Here is a 24,642-nt window from a genome sequence, read left to right on the forward strand (position 1 = left end):
TAACCTAACCTTTTTTTTCAGTGTGGATGGGCAAATCTTCATAATACCAATCAGAAAGTGTCCCAGATGTGCATCGCTTCACACAACCTAACCTAACATACATCTATCTCTTTATTTTTGGGCAAGTACCTATATCGAGCGGCAATCTAATTTCATAATACTTTTTTCCCTTTGTATTACTATTTTCATACAACTTTTATATGTTACACCCCGAACGGCTTCTACATACAGAACACCCCCATTCAATTTTCACAATTGATCTTTTTCGACAATTCCATACATCGAGCGAACATCTAATTTCATAATACTTTGGTTTTCATAATTCTAACTATTTGCATACAACTTTCATATAACACACCTTGGACGGTTCTACATACAGAACATCTCCATTCAATTTTCACAATTCATCTTTTTCGAAAAGTTCTTATATCCTACCGGCCAGAAGACAAACTAAACATGGTTTTATAGACACCAGCGCCCTCTGCCGGCCAAACGCCAAACTAATCACTGTTTTATAGACACCAGCGCCCTCTGCCGGCCAGACGCCAAACTTAACACGGTTTTATAGACACTGGCGCCCCCTGCCGGCCAGACGCCAAACTTTACACGGTTTTATAGACACTAGCGCCCTCTGCCGGCCAGACGCCAAACTTGACACGGTTTTATAGACACGAATTTTTTTTTTCGTTATTACTACTATTTCATACAACTTTTATATGTTACACCTCGAACAGTTTCTATTCTCATAAAACTTTAAACTAACCTAACCTAACCTAACCTAACCTAACCTAACCTATCCTAACCTAACCTAACCCAACCTATCATATCCTAACCTAACCTTTTTTTTAGTGTGGATGGGCAAATCTTATAATACCAATCAGAAAGTGTCCCAGATGTGCATCGCTTCACACAACCTAACCTAACATACATATATCTCTTTATTTTTGGACAAGTACCTATATCGAGCGGCAATCTAATTTCATAATACTTTTTTCCCTTTGTATTACTATTTTCATACAACTTTTATATAACACACCTCGGGCGGCTTCTACATACAGAACATCTCCATTCAATTTTCGCAATTCATCTTTTTCGTCAAGTTCTTATATCCTACCGGCCAGAAGACAAACTAAACACGGTTTTATAGAAACTAGCGCCCTCTGCCGGCCAAAAGCCAAACTTAACACGGTTTTATAGACACTAGCGCCCTCTGCCGGCCAGACGCCAAACTTAACACGGTTTTATAGACACTAGCGCCCTCTGCCGGCCAGACGCCAAACTTAACACGGTTTTATAGACACTAGCGCCCTCTGCCGCCTAAACGCCAAACTTAACGCGGTTTTATAGACACTAGCGCCCCCTGCCGGGCAGACGCCTGACTTTACACGGTTTTATAGACACTAGCGCCCTCTGCTGGCCAGACGCCAAACTTGACACGGTTTTATAGACACTAGCGCCCTCTGCCGGCCAAACGCCAAACTTAACACGGTTTTATATACACTAGCGCCCTCTGCCGGCCAGACGCCAAACTTGTCACGGTTTTATAGACACGATTTTTTTTTTCGTTATTATTACTATTTCATACAACTTTTATATGTTACACCTCGAACAGTTTCTATTCTCATAAAACTTTAAACTAACCTAACCTAACCTAACCTATCCTATCCTAACCTAACCTAACCTTTTTTTTAGTGTGGATGGGCAAATCTTATAATACCAATCAGAAAGTGTCCCAGATGTGCATCGCTTCACACAACCTAACCTAACATACATCTATCTCTTTATTTTTGGACAAGTACCTATATCGAGCGGCAATCTAATTTCATAATACTTTTTTCCCTTTGTATTACTATTTTCATACAACTTTTATATAACACACCTCGGACGGCTTCTACATACAGAACATCTCCATTCAATTTTCGCAATTCATCTTTTTCGTCAAGTTCTTATATCCTACCGGCCAGAAGACAAACTAAACACGGTTTTATAGACACTAGCGCCCTCTGCCGGCCAGACGCCAAACTTAACACGGTTTTATAGACACTAGCGCCCCCTGCTGGCCAGACGCCAAACTTGACACGGTTTTATAGACACTAGCGCCCTCTGCCGGCCAGGCGCCAAACTTGACACGGTTTTATAGACACGATTTTTTTTTTCGTTATTATTACTATTTCATACAACTTTTATATGTTACACCTCGAACAGTTTCTATTCTCATAAAACTTTAAACTAACCTAACCTAACCTAACCTAACCTAACCTAACCTGTCCTATCCTATCCTAACCTAACCTAACCTTACCTAACTTTTTTTTAGTGTGGATGGGCAAATATTCATAATACCAATCAGAAAGTGTCCCAGATGTGCATCGCTTCACACAACCTAACCTAACATACATCTATCTCTTTATTTTTGGACAAGTACCTATATCGAGCGGCAATCTAATTTCATAATACTTTTTTCTTTTTGTACTACTATTTTCATACAACTTTTATATAACACACCTCGGACAACTTCTACATACAGAACATCTCCATTCAATTTTCGCAATTCATCTTTTTCGACAAGTTCTTATATCCTACCGGCCAGAAGACAAACTAAACACGGTTTTATAGACACTAGCGCCCTCTGCCGGCCAGACGCCAAACTTAACACGGTTTTATAGACACTAGCGCCCCCTGCCGGCCAGACGCCAAACTTAACACGGTTTTATAGACACTAGCGCCCTCTGCCGGCCAGACGCCAAACTTAACACGGTTTTATAGACACTAGCGCCCTCTGCCGGTCAAACGCCAAACTTAACACGGTTTTATAGACACTGGCGCCCCCTGCCGGCCAGACGCCAAACTTTACACGGTTTTATAGACACTAGCGCCCTCTGCCGGCCAGACGCCAAACTTGACACGGTTTTATAGACACGAATTTTTTTTTTCGTTATTACTACTATTTCATACAACATTTATATGTTACACCTCGAACAGTTCCTATTCTCATAAAACTTTAAACTAACCTAACCTAACCTAACCCTACCTAACCTATCCTAACCTAACCTAACCTAACCTATCCTATCCTAACCTAACCAAACCTAACCTAACCTAACCTTTTTTTTAGTGTGGATGGGCAAATCTTCATAATACCAATCAGAAAGTGTCCCAGATGTGCATCGCTCCACACAACCTAACCTAACATACATCTATCTCTTTATTTTTGGACAAGTACCTATATCGAGCGGCAATCTAATTTCATAATACTTTTTTCCCTTTGTATTACTATTTTCATACAACTTTTATATGTTGCACCCCGACCGGCATCTACATACAGAACACCCCCATTCAATTCTCACAATTGATCTTTTTCGACAATTTCATACATCGAGCGAACATTTAATTTCATAATACTTTGGTTTTCATAATTCTAACTATTTGCATACAACTTTCATATAACACACCTCGGACGGCTTCTACATACAAAACATCTCCATTCAATTTTCGCAATTCATCTTTTTCGACAAGTTCTTATATCCTACCGGCCAGAAGACAAACTAAACATGGTTTTATAGACACTAGCGCCCTCTGCCGGCCAGACGCCAAACGTAACACGGTTTTATAGACACTATCGCCCCCTGCCGGCCAGACGCCAAACTTAACACGGTTTTATAGACACTAGCGCCCTCTGCCGGCCAGACGCCAAAATTAACACGGTTTTATAGACACTAGCGCCCTCTGCCGGCCAGGCGCCAAACTTGACACGGTTTTATAGACACGATTTTTTTTTCGTTATTATTACTATTTCATACAACTTTTATATGTTACACCTCGAACAGTTTCTATTCTCATAAAACTTAAAACTAACCTAACCTAACCTAACCTAAACTAACCTAACCTATCCTAACCTAACCTAACCTAACCTGTCCTATCCTATCCTAACCTAACGAGCGGCAATCTAATTTCATAATACTTTTTTTTTTCGTATTATTATTTTCATACAACTTTTATATAACACACCTCGGACGGCTTCTACATACAGAACATCTTCATTCAATTTTCGCAATTCATCTTTTTCGACAAGTTCTTATATCCTACCGGCCAGAAGACAAACTTAACACGGTTTTATAGACACTAGCGCCCCCTGCCTTCCAGACGCCAAACTTTACACGGTTTTATAGTCACTAGCGCCCTCTGCCGGCCAGGCGCCAAACTTGACACGGTTTTATAGACACTAGCGCCCTCTGCCGGCCAAACGCCAAACTTAACACGGTTTTATAGACACTAGCGCCCTCTGCCGGCCAGACGCCAAACTTGACACGGTTTTATAGACACTATCGCCCCCTGCCGGCCAGACGCCAAACTTAACACGGTTTTATAGACACTAGCGCCCTCTGCCGGCCAGACGCCAAAATTAACACGGTTTTATAGACACTAGCGCCCTCTGCCGGCCAGGCGCCAAACTTGACACGGTTTTATAGACACTAGCGCCCTCTGCCGGCCAAACGCCAAACTTAACATGGTTTTATAGACACTAGCGCCCTCTGCCGGCCAGACGCCAAACGTAACACGGTTTTATAGACACTATCGCCCCCTGCCGGCCAGACGCCAAACTTAACACGGTTTTATAGACACTAGCGCCCTCTGCCGGCCAGACGCCAAAATTAACACGGTTTTATAGACACTAGCGCCCTCTGCCGGCCAGGCGCCAAACTTGACACGGTTTTATAGACACGATTTTTTTTTCGTTATTATTACTATTTCATACAACTTTTATATGTTACACCTCGAACAGTTTCTATTCTCATAAAACTTAAAACTAACCTAACCTAACCTAACCTAAACTAACCTAACCTATCCTAACCTAACCTAACCTAACCTGTCCTATCCTATCCTAACCTAACGAGCGGCAATCTAATTTCATAATACTTTTTTTTTTCGTATTATTATTTTCATACAACTTTTATATAACACACCTCGGACGGCTTCTACATACAGAACATCTTCATTCAATTTTCGCAATTCATCTTTTTCGACAAGTTCTTATATCCTACCGGCCAGAAGACAAACTTAACACGGTTTTATAGACACTAGCGCCCCCTGCCTTCCAGACGCCAAACTTTACACGGTTTTATAGTCACTAGCGCCCTCTGCCGGCCAGGCGCCAAACTTGACACGGTTTTATAGACACTAGCGCCCTCTGCCGGCCAAACGCCAAACTTAACACGGTTTTATAGACACTAGCGCCCTCTGCCGGCCAGACGCCAAACTTGACACGGTTTTATAGACACTAGCGCCCTCTGCAGGCAAAGCGCCAAACTTAACACGGTTTTATAGACACTAGCGCCCTCTGCCGGCCAGACGCCAAACTTGACACGGTTTTATAGACACTAGCGCCCTCTGCCGGCCAGGCGCCAAACTTGACACGGTTTTATAGACACGATTTTTTTTTTCGTTATTATTACTATTTCATACAACTTTTATATGTTACACCTCGAACAGTTTCTATTCTCATAAAACTTTAAACTAACCTAACCTAACCTAACCTAACCTAACCTAACCTGTCCTATCCTATCCTAACCTAACCTAACCTTACCTAACTTTTTTTTAGTGTGGATGGGCAAATATTCATAATACCAATCAGAAAGTGTCCCAGATGTGCATCGCTTCACACAACCTAACCTAACATACATCTATCTCTTTATTTTTGGACAAGTACCTATCTCGAGCGGCAATCTAATTTCATAATACTTTTTTCTTTTTGTACTACTATTTTCATACAACTTTTATATAACACACCTCGGACAACTTCTACATACAGAACATCTCCATTCAATTTTCGCAATTCATCTTTTTCGACAAGTTCTTATATCCTACCGGCCAGAAGACAAACTAAACACGGTTTTATAGACACTAGCGCCCTCTGCCGGCCAGACGCCAAACTTAACACGGTTTTATAGACACTAGCGCCCCCTGCCGGCCAGACGCCAAACTTAACACGGTTTTATAGACACTAGCGCCCTCTGCCGGCCAGACGCCAAACTTAACACGGTTTTATAGACACTAGCGCCCTCTGCCGGTCAAACGCCAAACTTAACACGGTTTTATAGACACTGGCGCCCCCTGCCGGCCAGACGCCAAACTTTACACGGTTTTATAGACACTAGCGCCCTCTGCCGGCCAGACGCCAAACTTGACACGGTTTTATAGACACGAATTTTTTTTTTCGTTATTACTACTATTTCATACAACATTTATATGTTACACCTCGAACAGTTCCTATTCTCATAAAACTTTAAACTAACCTAACCTAACCTAACCTTACCTAACCTATCCTAACCTAACCTAACCTAACCTATCCTATCCTAACCTAACCAAACCTAACCTAACCTAACCTTTTTTTTAGTGTGGATGGGCAAATCTTCATAATACCAATCAGAAAGTGTCCCAGATGTGCATCGCTCCACACAACCTAACCTAACATACATTTATCTCTTTATTTTTGGACAAGTACCTATATCGAGCGGCAATCTAATTTCATAATAATTTTTTCCCTTTGTATTACAATTTTCATACAACTTTTATATGTTGCACCCCGACCGGCATCTACATACAGAACACCCCCATTCAATTCTCACAATTGATCTTTTTCGACAATTTCATACATCGAGCGAACATTTAATTTCATAATACTTTGGTTTTCATAATTCTAACTATTTGCATACAACTTTCATATAACACACCTCGGACGGCTTCTACATACAAAACATCTCCATTCAATTTTCGCAATTCATCTTTTTCGACAAGTTCTTATATCCTACCGGCCAGAAGACAAACTAAACACGGTTTTATAGACACTATCGCCCCCTGCCGGCCAGACGCCAAACTTAACACGGTTTTATAGACACTAGCGCCCTCTGCCGGCCAGACGCCAAACTTAACACGGTTTTATAGACACTAGCGCCCTCTGCCGGCCAGGCGCCAAACTTGACACGGTTTTATAGACACGATTTTTTTTTCGTTATTATTACTATTTCATACAACTTTTATATGTTACACCTCGAACAGTTTCTATTCTCATAAAACTTAAAACTAACCTAACCTAACCTAACCTAAACTAACCTAACCTATCCTAACCTAACCTAACCTAACCTGTCCTATCCTATCCTAACCTAACGAGCGGCAATCTAATTTCATAATACTTTTTTTTTTCGTATTATTATTTTCATACAACTTTTATATAACACACCTCGGACGGCTTCTACATACAGAACATCTCCATTCAATTTTCGCAATTCATCTTTTTCGACAAGTTCTTATATCCTACCGGCCAGAAGACAAACTTAACACGGTTTTATAGACACTAGCGCCCCCTGCCTTCCAGACGCCAAACTTTACACGGTTTTATAGTCACTAGCGCCCTCTGCCGGCCAGGCGCCAAACTTGACACGGTTTTATAGACACTAGCGCCCTCTGCCGGCCAAACGCCAAACTTAACACGGTTTTATAGACACTAGCGCCCTCTGCCGGCCAGACGCCAAACTTGACACGGTTTTATAGACACTAGCGCCCTCTGCAGGCAAAGCGCCAAACTTAACACGGTTTTATAGACACTAGCGCCCTCTGCCGGCCAGACGCCAAACTTGACACGGTTTTATAGACACTAGCGCCCTCTGCCGGCCAGACGCCAAACTTATTATGGTTTTATAGACACTATCGCCCCCTGCCGGCCAGACGCCAAACTTGACACGGTTTTATAGACACGATTTTTTTTTTCGTTATTATTACTATTTCATACAACTTTTATATGTTACACCTCGAAAAGTTTCTATTCTCATAAAACTTTAAACTAACCTAACCTAACCTAACCTAACCTAACCTATCCTAACCTAACCTAACCTAACCTAACCTAACCTAACCTATCCTATCCTAACCTAACCTAACCTAACCTTTTTTTTAGTGTGGATGGGCAAATCTTCATAATACCAATCAGAAAGTGTCCCAGATGTGCATCGCTTCAAACAACCTAACCTAACATACATCTATCTCTTTATTTTTGGACAAGTACCTATATCGAGCGGCAATCTAATTTCATAATACTTTTTTCCCTTTGTATTACTATTTTCATACAACTTTTATATAACACACCTCGGACGGCTTCTACATACAGAACATCTCCATTCAATTTTCGCAATTCATCTTTTTCGACAAGTTCTTATATCCTAACGGCCAGAAGACAAACTAAACACGGTTTTATAGAAACTAGCGCCCTCTGCCGGCCAAACGCCAAACTTTACACGGTTTTATATACACTAGCGCCCCCTGCCGGCCAGAACTCAAACTTGACACGGTTTTATAGACACGATTTTTTTTTTCGTTATTAATACTATTTCATACAACTTTTATATGTTACACCTCGAACAGTTTCTATTCTCATAAAACTTTAAACTAACCTAACCCAACCTAACCTAACCTAACCTATCCTAACCTAACCTAACTTATCCAATCCTAACCTAACCTAACCTTTTTTTTAGTGTGGATGGGCAAATCTTCATAATACCAATCAGAAAGTGTCCCAGATGTGCATCGCTTCACACAACCTAACCCAACATACATCTATCTCTTTATTTTTGGACAAGTACCTATATCGAGCGGCAATCTAATTTCATGATACTTTTTTCTCTTTGTATTACTATTTTCATACAACTTTTATATGTTGCACCCCGAACGCCTTCTACATACAGAACACCCCCATTCAATTTTCACAATTGATCTTTTTCGACAATTTCATACATCGAGCGTACATCTAATTTCATAATACTTTGGTTTTCATAATTCTAACTATTTGCATACAACTTTCATATAACACACCTCGGACGGCTTCTACATACAAAACATCTCCATTCAATTTTCGCAATTCATCTTTTTCGACAAGTTCTTATATCCTCTCGGCCAGACGCCAAACTTAACACGGTTTTATAGACACTAGCGCCCCCTGCCGGCCAGACGCCAAACTTTACACGGTTTTATAGACACTAGCGCCCTCTGCCGGCCAGACGCCAAACTTGACACTGTTTTATAGACACTACCGCCCTCTGCCGGCCAGGCGCCAAACTTAACACGGTTTTATAGACACTCGCGCCCTCTGCCGGTCAGACGCCAAACTTTACACGGTTTTATAGACACTAGCGCCCTCTGCCGGCCAGATGCCAAACTTGACACGGTTTTATAGACACGATTTTTTTTTTCGTTATTACTACTATTTCATACAACTTTCATATGTTACACCTCGAACAGTTTCTATTCTCATAAAACTCTAAACTAACCTAACCTAACCTAACCTAACGTAACCTATCCTAACCTAACCTAACCTATCCAATCCTAACCTAACCTAACCTTTTTTTTAGTGTGGATGGGCAAATCTTCATAATACCAATCAGAAAGTGTCCCAGATGTGCATCGCTTCACACAACCTAACCTAACATACATCTATCTCTTTATTTTTGGACAAGTACCTATATCGAGCGGCAATCTAATTTCATAATACTTTTTTCTCTTTGTATTACTATTTTCATACAACTTTTATATGTTGCACCCCGAACGCCTTCTACATACAGAACACCCCCATTCAATTTTCACAATTGATCTTTTTCGACAATTTCATACATCGAGCGTACATCTAATTTCATAATACTTTGGTTTTCATAATTCTAACTATTTGCATACAACTTTCATATAACACACCTCGGACGGCTTCTACATACAAAACATCTCCATTCAATTTTCGCAATTCATCTTTTTCGACAAGTTCTTATATCCTACCGGCCAGAAGACAAACTAAACATGGTTTTATAGACACTAGCGCCCTCTGCCGGCCAAACGCCAAACTAATCACGGTTTTATAGACACTAGCGCCCTCTGCCGGCCAGACGCCAAACGTAACACGGTTTTATAGACACTATCGCCCCCTGCCGGCCAGACGCCAAACTTAACACGTTTTTATAGACACGATTTTTTTTTCGTTATTATTACTATTTCATACAACTTTTATATGTTACACCTCGAACAGTTTCTATTCTCATAAAACTTTAAACTAACCTAACCTAACCTAACCTTACCTAAACTAACCTAACCTATCCTAACCTAAGCTAACCTAACCTAACCTAACCTGTCCTATCCTATCCTAACCTAACCTAACCTAACCTAACCTTTTTTTTAGTGTGGATGGGCAAATCTTCATAATACCAATCATAAAGTGTCCTAGATGTGCATCGCTTCACACAACCTAACCTAACATACATCTATCTCTTTATTTTTGGACAAGTACCTATATCGAGCGGCAATCTAATTTCATAATACTTTTTTCCCTTTGTATTACTATTTTCATACAACTTTTATATAACACACCTCGGACGGCTTCTACATACAGAACATCTCCATTCAATTTTCGCAATTCATCTTTTTCGACAAGTTCTTATATCCTACCGGCCAGAATACAAACTAAACACGGTTTTATAGACACTAGCGCCCTCTGCTGGCCAAACGCCAAACTTAACACGTTTTTATAGACACGATTTTTTTTTTCGTTATTATTACTATTTCATACAACTTTTATATGTTACACCTCGAACAGTTTCTATTCTCATAAAACTTTAAACTAACCTAACCTAACCTAACCTAACCTAACCTATCCTAACATAACCTAACCTAACCTATCCTATCCTAACCTAACCTAACCTAACCTAACCTTTTTTTTAGTGTGGATGGGCAAATCTTATAATACCAATCAGAAAGTGTCCCAGATGTGCATCGCTTCACACAACCTAACCTAACATACATCTATCTCTTTATTTTTGGACAAGTACCTATATCGAGCGGCAATCTAATTTCATAATACTCTTTTCCCTTTGTATTACTATTTTCATACAACTTTTATATGTTGCACCCCGAACGGCTTCTACGTACAGAACACCCCCATTCAATGCTCACAATTGATCTTTTTCGACAATTTCATACATCGAGCGAACATCTAATTTCATAATACTTTGGTTTTCATAATTCTAACTATTTGCATACAACTTTCATATAACACACCTCGGACGGCTTCTACATACAAAACATCTCCATTCAATTTTCGCAATTCATCTTTTTCGACAAGTTCTTATATCCTACCGGCCAGAAGACAAACTAAACATGGTTTTATAGACACTAGCGCCCTCTGCCGGCCAAACGCCAAACTAATCACGGTTTTATAGATACTAGCGCCCTCTGCCGGCCAGACGCCAAACGTAACACGGTTTTATAGACACTATCGCCCCCTGCCGGCCAGACGCCAAACTTAACACGTTTTCATAGACACTAGCGCCCTCTGCCGGCCAGACGCCAAACTTAACACGGTTTTATAGACACTATCGCCCCCTGCCGGCCAGACGCCAAACTTAACACGGTTTTATAGACACTAGCGCCCTCTGCCGGCCAGACGCCAAACTTGACACGGTTCTATAGAAACTAGCGCCCTCTGCCGGCCAGGCGCCAAACTTGACACGGTTTTATAGACACGATTTTTTTTTTCGTTATTATTACTATTTCATACAACTTTTATATGTTACACCTCGAACAGTTTCTATTCTCATATAACTTTAAACTAACCTAACCTAACCTAACCTAACCTAAACTAACCTAACCTATCCTAACCTAACCTAACCTAACCTAACCTGTCCTATCCTATCCTAACCTAACCTAACCTAACCTAACCTTTTTTTTAGTGTGGATGGGCAAATCTTCATATTACCAATCATAAAGTGTCCCAGATGTGCATCGCTTCACACAACCTAACCTAACATACATCTATCTCTTTATTTTTGGACAAGTACCTATATCGAGCGGCAATCTAATTTCATAATACTTTTTTCCCTTTGTATTACTATTTTCATACAACTTTTATATGTTGCAGCCCGAACGGCTTCTACGTACAGAACATCTCCATTCAATTTTCGCAATTCATCTTATTCGACAAGTTCTTATATCCTACCGGCCAGACGCCAAACTTAACACGGTTTTATAGACACTAGCGCCCCCTGCCGGCCAGACGCCAAACTTTACACGGTTTTATAGACACTAGCGCCCTCTGCCGGCCAGACGCCAAACTTGACACGGTTTTATAGACACTAGCGCCCTCTGCCGGCCAAACGCCAAACTTAACACTGTTTTATAGACACTAGCGCCCTCTGCCGGCCAGTCGCCAAACTTAACACGGTTTTATAGACACTCGCGCCCTCTGCCGGTCAGACGCCAAACTTGACACGGTTTTATAGACACTAGCGCCCTCTGCCGGCCAGATGTCAAACTTGACACGGTTTTATAGACACGATTTTTTTTTTCGTTATTACTACTATTTCATACAAGTTTTATATGTTACACCTCGAACAGTTTCTATTCTCATGAAACTTTAAACAAACCTAACCTAACCTAACCTAACGTAACCTATCCTAACCTAACCTAACCTATCCAATCCTAACCTAACCTAACCTTTTTTTAGTGTGGATGGGCAAATCTTCATAATACCAATCAGAAAGTGTCCCAGATGTGCATCGCTTCAAACAACCTAACCTAACATACATCTATCTCTTTATTTTTGGACAAGTACCTATATCGAGCGGCAATCCAATTTCATAATATTTTTTTCCCTTTGTATTACTATTTTCATACAACTTTTATATGTTGCACCCCGAACGGCTTCTACGTACAGAACACCCCCATTCAATGCTCACAATTGATCTTTTTCGACAATTTCATACATCGAGCGAACATCTAATTTCATAATACTTTGGTTTTCATAATTCTAACTATTTGCATACAACTTTCATATAACACACCTCGGACGGCTTCTACATACAAAACATCTCCATTCAATTTTCGCAATTCATCTTTTTCGACAAGTTCTTATATCCTACCGGCCAGACGCCAAACTTAACACGGTTTTATAGACACTAGCGCCCCCTGCCGGCCAGACGCCAAACTTTACACGGTTTTATAGACACTAGCGCCCTCTGCCGGCCAGATGTCAAACTTGACACGGTTTTATAGACACGATTTTTTTTTTCGTTATTACTACTATTTCATACAACTTTTATATGTTACACCTCGAACAGTTTCTATTCTCATGAAACTTTAAACAAACCTAACCTAACCTAACCTAACGTAACCTATCCTAACCTAACCTAACCTATCCAATCCTAACCTAACCTAACCTTTTTTTCAGTGTGGATGGGCAAATCTTCATAATACCAATCAGAAAGTGTCCCAGATGTGCATCGCTTCACACAACCTAACCTAACATACATCTATCTCTTTATTTTTGGACAAGTACCTATATCGAGCGGCAATCTAATTTCATAATACTTTTTTCCCTTTGTATTACTATTTTCATACAACTTTTATATGTTGCACCCCGAACGGCTTCTACGTACAGAACACCCCCATTCAATGCTCACAATTGATCTTTTTCGACAATTTCATACATCGAGCGAACATCTAATTTCATAATACTTTGGTTTTCATAATTCTAACTATTTGCATACAACTTTCATATAACACACCTCGGACGGCTTCTACATACAAAACATCTCCATTCAATTTTCGCAATTCATCTTTTTCGACAAGTTCTTATATCCTACCGGCCAGACGCCAAACTTAACACGGTTTTATAGACACTAGCGCCCCCTGCCGGTCAGACGCCAAACTTTACACGGTTTTATAGACACTAGCGCCCTCTGCCGGCCAGACGCCAAACTTGACAGGGTTTTATAGACACTAGCGCCCTCTGCCGGCCAAACGCCAAACTTAACACTGTTTTATAGACACTAGCGCCCCCTGCCGGCCAGGCGCCAAACTTAACACGGTTTTATAGACACTCGCGCCCTCTGCCGGTCAGTCGCCAAACTTGACACGGTTTTATAGACACTAGCGCCCTCTGCCGGCCTGATGCCAAACTTGACACGGTTTTATAGACACGATTTTTTTTTTTCGTTATTACTACTATTTCATACAACTTTTATATAACACACCTCGGACGGCTTCTACATACAAAACATCTCCATTCAATTTTCGCAATTCATCTTTTTCGACAAGTTCTTATATCCTACCGGCCAGACGCCAAACTTAACACGGTTTTATAGACACTAGCGCCCCCTGCCGGCAGGCGCCAAACTTTACACGGTTTTATAGACACTAGCGCCCTCTGCCGGCCAGACGCCAAACTTGACACGGTTTTATAGACACGATTTTTTTTTTTCGTTATTATTACTATTTCATACAACTTTTATATGTTACACCTCGAACAGTTTCTATTCTCATAAAACTCTAAACTAACCTAACCTAACCTAACCTAACGTAACCTATCCTAACCTAACCTAACCTATCCATTCCTAACCTAACCTAACCTTTTTTTTAGTGTGGATGGGCAAGTCTTCATAATACCAATCAGAAAGTGTCCCAGATGTGCATCGCTTCACACAACCTAACCTAACATACATCTATCTCTTTATTTTTGGACAAGTACCTATATCGAGCGGCAATCTAATTTCATAATACGTTTTTCCCTTTGTATTACTATTTTCATATAACTTTTATATGTTGGCCCCCGAACGGCTTCTACATACAGAACACCCCCATTCAATTTTCACAATTGATCTTTTTCGACAATTTCATACATCGAGCGAACATCTAATTTCATAATACTTTGGTTTTCATAATTCTAACTATTTGCATACAACTTTCATATAACACACCTCGGACGGCTTCTACATACAAAACATCTCCAATCAATTTTCGCAATTCATCTTTTTCGACAAGTTCTTATATCCTACCGGCCAGAAGACAAACTAAACATGGTTTTATAGACACTAGCGCCCTCTGCCGGCCAGACGCCAAACTTGACACGGTTTTATAGACACTAGCGCCCTCTGCCGGCCAAACGCCAAACTTAACACGGTTTTATATACACTAGCGCCCTCTGCCGGCCAGACGCCAAACTTGACACGGTTTTATAGACACGATTTTTTTTTTCGTTATCATTACTATTTCATACAACTTTTATATGTTACACCTCGAACAGTTTCTATTCTCATAAAACTTTAAACTAACCTAACCTAACCTAACCTAACCTAACCTATCCTAACATAACCTAACCTAACCTATCCTATCCTAACCTAACCTAACCTAACCTAACCTTTTTTTTAGTGTGGATGGGCAAATCTTATAATACCAATCAGAAAGTGTCCCAGATGTGCATCGCTTCACACAACCTAACCTAACATACATCTATCTCTTTATTTTTGGACAAGTACCTATATCGAGCGGCAATCTAATTTCATAATACTCTTTTCCCTTTGTATTACTATTTTCATACAACTTTTATATGTTGCACCCCGAACGGCTTCTACGTACAGAACACCCCCATTCAATGCTCACAATTGATCTTTTTCGACAATTTCATACATCGAGCGAACATCTAATTTCATAATACTTTGGTTTTCATAATTCTAACTATTTGCATACAACTTTCATATAACACACCTCGGACGGCTTCTACATACAAAACATCTCCAATCAATTTTCGCAATTCATCTTTTTCGACAAGTTCTTATATCCTACCGGCCAGAAGACAAACTAAACATGGTTTTATAGACACTAGCGCCCTCTGCCGGCCAGACGCCAAACTTGACACGGTTTTATAGACACTAGCGCCCTCTGCCGGCCAAACGCCAAACTTAACACGGTTTTATATACACTAGCGCCCTCTGCCGGCCAGACGCCAAACTTGACACGGTTTTATAGACACGATTTTTTTTTTCGTTATTATTACTATTTCATACAACTTTTATATGTTACACCTCGAACAGTTTCTATTCTCATAAAACTTTAAACTAACCTAACCTAACCTAACCTAACCTAACCTATCCTAACATAACCTAACCTAACCTATCCTATCCTAACCTAACCTAACCTAACCTAACCTTTTTTTTAGTGTGGATGGGCAAATCTTATAATACCAATCAGAAAGTGTCCCAGATGTGCATCGCTTCACACAACCTAACCTAACATACATCTATCTCTTTATTTTTGGACAAGTACCTATATCGAGCGGCAATCTAATTTCATAATACTCTTTTCCCTTTGTATTACTATTTTCATACAACTTTTATATGTTGCACCCCGAACGGCTTCTACGTACAGAACACCCCCATTCAATGCTCACAATTGATCTTTTTCGACAATTTCATACATCGAGCGAACATCTAATTTCATAATACTTTGGTTTTCATAATTCTAACTATTTGCATACAACTTTCATATAACACACCTCGGACGGCTTCTACATACAAAACATCTCCATTCAATTTTCGCAATTCATCTTTTTCGACAAGTTCTTATATCCTACCGGCCAGAAGACAAACTAAACATGGTTTTATAGACACTAGCGGCCTCTACCGGCCAGACGCCAAACTTGACACGGTTTTATAGACAATATTTTTTTTTCGTTATTATTACTATTTCATACAACTTTTATATGTTACACCTCGAACAGTTTCTATTCTCATAAAACTTTAAACTAACCTAACCTAACCTAACCTTACCTAACCTATCCTAACCTATCCCAACCTATCCTAACCTAACCTAACGTAACCTATCCTAACCTAACCTAACCTATCCAATCCTAACCTAACCTAACCTTTTTTTTTAGTGTGGATGGGCAAGTCTTCATAATACCAATCAGAAAGTGTCCCAGATGTGCATCGCTTCACACAACCTAACCTATCATACATCTATCTCTTTATTTTTGGACAAGTACCTATATCGAGCGGCAATCTAATTTCATAATACTTTTTTCCCTTTGTATTACTATTTTCATACAACTTTTATATAACACACCTCGGACGGCTTCTACATACAGAACATCTCCATTCAATTTTCGCAATTCATCTTTTTCGACAAGTTCTTATATCCTACCGGACAGAATACAAACTAAACACGGTTTTATAGACTCTAGCGCCCTCTGCTGGCCAAACGCCAAACTTGACACGGTTTTATAGACACTAGCGCCCTCTGCCGGCCAGACGCCAAACTTGACACGGTTTTATAGACACTAGCGCCCTTTGCCGGCCAAACGCCAAACTTAACACGGTTTTATATACACTAGCGCCCTCTGCCGGCCAGACGCCAAACTTGACACGGTTTTATAGACACGATTTTTTTTTTCGTTATTATTACTATTTCATACAACTTTTATATGTTACACCTCGAACAGTTTCTATTCTCATAAAACTTTAAACTAACCTAACCTAACCTAACCTAACCTAACCTAACCTAACCTAACCTATCCTAACATAACCTAACCTAACCTTTCCTATCCTAACCTAACCTAATCTAACCTAACCTTTTTTTTAGTGTGGATGGGCAAATCTTCATAATACCAATCAGAAAGTGTCCCAGATGTGCATCGCTTCACACAACCTAACCTAACATACATCTATCTCTTTATTTTTGGACAAGTACTCATATCGAGCGGCAATCTAATTTCATAATACTTTTTTCCCTTTGTATTACTATTTTCATACAACTTTTATATGTTGCACCCCGAACGGCTTCTACGTACAGAACACCCCCATTCAATGCTCACAATTGATCTTTTTCGACAATTTCATACATCGAGCGAACATCTAATTTCATAATACTTTGGTTTTCATAATTCTAACTATTTGCATACAACTTTCATATAACACACCTCGGACGGCTTCTACATACAAAACATCTCCATTCAGTTTTCGCAATTCATCTTTTTCGACAAGTTCTTATATCCTACCGGCCAGAAGACAAACTAAACATGGTTTTATAGACACTAGCGCCCTCTACCGGCCAGACGCCAAACTTGACACGGTTTTATAGACACGATTTTTTTTTTTTCGTTATTATTACTATTTCATACAACTTTTATATGTTACACCTCGAACAGTTTCTATTCTCATAAAACTTTAAACTAACCTAACCTAACCTAACCTTACCTAACCTATCCTAACCTATCCTAACCTATCCTAACCTAACCTAACCTAACCTATCCTATCCTATCCTAACCTAACCTAACCTAACCTAACCTAACCTGACCTTTTTTTTAGTGTGGATGGGCAAATCTTCATAATACCAATCAGAAAGTGTCCCAGATGTGCATCGCTTCACACAACCTAACCTAACATACATCTATCTCTTTATTTTTGGACAAGTACCTATATCGAGCGGCAATCTAATTTCATAATACTTTTTTCCCTCTGTATTACTATTTTCATACAACTTTTATATGTTGCACCCCGAACGGCTTCTACATACAGAACACCCCCATTCAATTTTCACAATTGATCTTTTTCGACAATTTCATACATCGAGCGTAGATCTAATTTCATAATACTTTGGTTTTCATAATTCTAACTATTTGCATACAACTCTCATATAACACACCTCGGACGGCTTCTACATACAAAACATCTCCATTCAATTTTCGCAATTCATCTTTTTCGACAAGTTCTTATATCCTACCGGCCAGAAGACAAACTAAACATGGTTTTATAGACACTAGCGCCCTCTGCCGGCCAAACGCCAAACTAATCACGGTTTTATAGACATTAGCGCCCTCTGCCGGCCAGACGCCAAACGTAACACGGTTTTATAGACACTATACCCCTGCCGGCCAGACGCCAAACTTAACACGTTTTTATAGACACTAGCGCCCTCTGCCGGCCAGACGCCAAACTTGACACGGTTTTATAGAAACTAGCGCCCTCTGCCGGCCAGGTGCCAAACTTGACACGGTTTTATAGACACGATTTTTTTTTCGTTATTATTACTATTTCATACAAGTTTATATGTTACACCTCGAACAGTTTCTATTCTCATAAAACTTTAAACTAACCTAACCTAACCTAACCTAACCTAACCTATCCTAACATAACCTAACCTAACCTATCCTATCCTATCCTAACCTAACCCAACCTAACCTAACCTTTTTTTAGTGTGGATGGGCAAATCTTATAATACCAATCAGAAAGTGTCCCAGATGTGCATCGCTTCACACAACCTAACCTAACATACATCTATCTCTTTATTTTTGGACAAGTACCTATATCGAGCGGCAATCTAATTTCATAATACTTTTTTCCCTTTGTATTACTATTTTCATACAACTTTTATATAACACACCTCGGACGGCTTCTACATACAAAACATCTCCATTCAATTTTCGCAATTCATCTTTTTCGACAAGTTCTTATATCCTATCGGCCAGAAGACAAACTAAACACGGTGTTATAGACACTAGCGCCCTCTGCCGGCCAAACGCCAAACTTAACACGGTTTTATAGACACTAGCGCCCTCTGCCGGCCAAACGCCAAACTTAACACGGTTTTATAGACACTAGCGCCCTCTGCCGGCCAGACGCCAAACTTAACACGGTTTCATAGACACTAGTGCCCCTTGCCGGCCAGACGCCAAACTTGACACGGTTTTATAGACACTAGCGCCCTCTGCCGGCCAAACGCCAAACTTAACACGGTTTTATAGACACTAGCGCCCTCTGCCGGCCAGAAGCCAAACTTGACACGGTTTTATAGACACTAGCGCCCTCTGCTGGCCAAGCGCCAAACTTAACACGGTTTTATAGACACTAGCGCCCACTGCCGGTCAGACGCCAAACTTGACACGGTTTTATAGACACAAGCGCCCTCTGCCGGCCAGATGCCAAACTTGACACGGTTTTATAGACACGATTTTTTTTTTTCGTTATTATTACTATTTCATACAACTTTTATATGTTACACCTCGAACAGTTTCTATTCTCATAAAACTTTAAACTAATCTAACCTAACCTAACCTAACCTAACCTAACCTTCTTTTTGGTGTGGATGGGCAAATCTTATAATACCAATCAGAAAGTGTCCCAGATGTGCATCGCTTCACACAACCTAACCTAACATACATCTATCTCTTTATTTTTGGACAAGTACCTATATCGAGCGGCAATCTAATTTCATAATACTTTTTTCCCTTTGTATTACTATTTTCATACAACTTTTATATGTTACACCCCGAACGGCTTCTACATACAGAACACCCCCATTCAATTTTCACAATTGATCTTTTTCGACAAGTTCTCATATCCTACCGGCCAGAAGACAAACTAAACACGGTTTTATAGATACTAGCGCCCTCTGCCGGCCAAACGCCAAACTCAACACGGTTTTATGGACACTAGCGCCCTCTGCCGACCAAACGCCAAACTTAACACGGTTTAATAGACACTAGCGCCCTCTGCCGGCCAGACGCCAAACTTAACACGGTTTTATAGACACTAGTGCCCCCTGCCGGACAGACGCCAAACTTTACACGTTTTTATAGTCAGTAGCGCCCTCTGCCGGCCAGACGCCAAACTTGAGACGGTTTTATAGACACTAGCGCCCTCTGCCGGCCAAACGCCAAACTTAACACGGTTTTATAGACACTAGCGCCCTCTGCCGGCCAGACGCCAAACTTGACACGGTTTTATAGACACTAGCGCCCTCTGCCGGCCAAGCGCCAAACTTGACACGGTTTTATAGACACTCGCGCCCTCTGCCGGCCAGATGCCAAACTTGACACGGTTTTATAGACACGATTTTTTTTTCGTTATTATTACTATTTCATACAACTTTTATATGTTACACCTCGAACAGTTTCTATTCTCATAAAACTTTAAACTAACCTAACCTAACCTAACCTAACCTCACCTATCCCATCCTTACCTAACCTAACCTATCCTAACCTAACCTATCCTATCCTAACCTAACCTAACCTAACCTTTTTTTTAGTGTGGATGGGCAAATCTTCATAATACCAATCAGAAAGTGTCCCAGATGTGCATCGCTTCACACAACCTAACCTAACATACATCTATCTCTTTATTTTTGGACAAGTACCTATATCGAGCGGCAATCTAATTTCATAATACTTTTTTCCCGTTGTATTACTATTTTCATACAACTTTTATATGTTACACCCCGAACGGCTTCTGCATACAGAACACCCCCATTCAATTTTCACAATTGATCTTTTTCGACAATTTCATACATCGAGCGAACATCTTATTTCATAATACTTTGGTTTTCATAATTCTAACTATTTGCATACAACTTTCATATAACACACCTCGGACGGCTTCTACATACAAAACATCTCCATTCAATTTTCGCAATCCATCTTTTTCGACAAGTTCTTATATCCTACCGGCCAGAAGACAAACTAAACACCGTTTTATAGACACTAGAGCCCTCTGCCGGCCAAACGACAAACTAAACACGGTTTTATAGACACTAGCGCCCTCTGCCGGCCAAACGCCAAACTTAACACGGTTTTATACACACTAGCGCCCTCTGCCGGCCAGACGCCAAACTTGACACGGTTTTATAGACACTAGCGCCCTCTGCCGGCCAAACGCCAAACTTAACACGGTTTTATAGACGCTAGCGCCCTCTGCCGGCCAGACGCCAAACTTAACACGGTTTTATAGACACTAGTGCCTCTTGCCGGCCAGACGCCAAACTTGACACGGTTTTATAGACACTAGCGCCCTCTGCCGGCCAAACGCCAAACTTAACACGGTTTTATAGACACTAGCGCCCTCTGCCGGCCAGAAGCCAAACTTGACACGGTTTTATAGACACTAGCGCCCTCTGCTGGCCAAGTGCCAAACTTAACACGGTTTTATAGACACTAGCGCCCTCTGCCGGTCAGACGCCAAACTTGACACGGTTTTATAGACACTAGCGCCCTCTGCCGGCCAGATGCCAAACTTGGCACGGTTTTATAGACACGATTTTTTTTTTCTTCATTATTACTATTTCATACAACTTTTATATGTTACACCTCGAACAATTTCTATTCTCATAAAACTTTAAACTAACCTAACCTTACCTAACCTAACCTTTTTTTTGGTGTGGATGGGCAAATCTTATAATACCAATCAGAAAGTGTCCCAGATGTGCATCGCTTCACACAACCTAACCTAACATACATCTATCTCTTTATTTTTGGACAAGTACCTATATCGAGCGGCAATCTAATTTCATAATACTTTTTTCCCTTTGTATTACTATTTTCATACAACTTTTATATGTTACACCCCGAACGGCTTCTACATACAGAACACCCCCATCCAATTTTCACAATTGATCTTTTTCGACAAGTTCTTATATGCTACCGGCCAGAAGACAAACTAAACACGGTTTTATAGACACTAGCGCCCTCTGCCGGCCAAACGCCAAACTCAACACGGTTTTATGGACACTAGCGCCCTCTGCCGGCCAAACGCCAAACTTAACACGGTTTTATAGACACTAGCGCCCTCTGCCGGCCAGACGCCAAACTTGACACGGTTTTATAGACACTAGCGCCCTCTGCCGGCCAAGCGCCAAACTTGACACGGTTTTATAGACACGATTTTTTTTTTTCGTTAATATTACTATTCCATACAACTTTTATATGTTACACCTCGAACAGTTTCTATTCTCATAAAACTTTAAACTAACCTAACCTAACCTAACCTAACCTAACCTTACCTATCCTATCCTTACCTAACCTAAACTATCCTAACCTAACCTATCCTATCCTAACCTAACCTAACCTAACCTAACCTTTTTTTTAGTGTGGATGGGCAAATCTGCATAATACCAATCAGAAAGTGTCCCAGATGTGCATCGCTTCACACAACCTAACCTAACATACATCTATCTCTTTATTTTTGGACAAGTACCTATATTGAGCGGCAATCTAATTTCATAATACTTTTTTCCATTTGTATTACTATTTTCATACAACTTTTATATGTTACACCCCGAACGGCTTCTACATACAGAACACCCCCATTCAATTTTCACAATTGATCTTTTTCGACAATTTCATACATCGAGCGAACATCTTATTTCATATTACTTTGGTTTTCATAATTCTAACTATTTGCATACAACTTTCATATAACACACCTCGGACGGCTTCTACATACAAAACATCTCCATTCAATTTTCGCAATCCATCTTTTTCGACAAGTTCTTATATCCTACCGGCCAGAAGACAAACTAAACACCGTTTTATAGACACTAGAGCCCTCTGCCGGCCAAACGACAAACTAAACACGGTTTTATAGACACTAGCGCCCTCTGCCGGCCAAACGCCAAACTTAACACGGTTTTATACACACTAGCGCCCTCTGCCAGCCAGACGCCAAACTTGACACGGTTTTATAGACACTAGCGCCCTCTGCCGGCCAAACGCCAAACTTAACACGGTTTTATAGACGCTAGCGCCCTCTGCCGGCCAGACGCCAAACTTAACACGGTTTTATAGACACTAGTGCCTCTTGCCGGCCAGACGCCAAACTTGACACGGTTTTATAGACACTAGCGCCCTCTGCCGGCCAAACGCCAAACTTAACACGGTGCTATAGACACTAGCGCCCTCTGCCGGCCAGAAGCCAAACTTGACACGGTTTTATAGACACTAGCGCCCTCTGCTGGCCAAGTGCCAAACTTAACACGGTTTTATAGACACTAGCGCCCTCTGCCGGTCAGACGCCAAACTTGACACGGTTTTATAGACACTAGCGCCCTCTGCCGGCCAGATGCCAAACTTGGCACGGTTTTATAGACACGATTTTTTTTTTCTTTATTATTACTATTTCATACAACTTTTATATGTTACACCTCGAACAATTTCTATTCTCATAAAACTTTAAACTAACCTAACCTAACCTAATCTAACCTTTTTTTTGGTGTGGATGGGCAAATCTTATAATACCAATCAGAAAGTGTCCCAGATGTGCATCGCTTCACACAACCTAACCTATCATACATCTATCTCTTTATTTTTGGACAAGTACCTATATCGAGCGGCAATCTAATTTCATAATACTTTTTTCCCTTTGTATTACTATTTTCATACAACTTTTATATGTTACACCCCGAACGGCTTCTACATACAGAACACCCCCATCCAATTTTCACAATTGATCTTTTTCGACAAGTTCTTATATCCTTCCGGCCAGAAGACAAACTAAACACGGTTTTATAGACACTAGCGCCCTCTGCCGGCCAAACGCCAAACTCAACACGGTTTTATAGACACTAGCGCCCTCTGCCGGCCAAACGCCAAACTTAACACGGTTTGATAGACACTAGCGCCCTCTGCCGGCCAAACGCCAAACTTAACACGGTTTTATAGACACTAGCGCCCTCTGCCGGCCAAGCGCCAAACTTAACACGGTTTTATAGACACTTGCGCCCTCTGCCGGCCAAACGACAAACTTAACACGGTTTTATAGACACTAGCGCCCTCTGCCGGCCAGACGCCAAACTTGACACGGTTTTATAGACACTAGCGCCCTCTGCCGGCCAAGCGCCAAACTTAACACGGTTTTATAGACACTAGCGCCCTCTGCTGGCCAGACGCCAAACTTGACACGGTTTTATAGACACGATTTTTTTTTTCGTTATTATTACTATTTCATACAACTTTTATATGTTACACCTCGAACAGTTTCTATTCTCATAAAACTTTAAACTAGCCTAACCTAACCTAACCTAACC

Source organism: Diorhabda sublineata, chromosome 11 (assembly GCF_026230105.1).
Source record: "Diorhabda sublineata isolate icDioSubl1.1 chromosome 11, icDioSubl1.1, whole genome shotgun sequence".
Taxonomy (NCBI): domain Eukaryota; kingdom Metazoa; phylum Arthropoda; class Insecta; order Coleoptera; family Chrysomelidae; genus Diorhabda; species Diorhabda sublineata.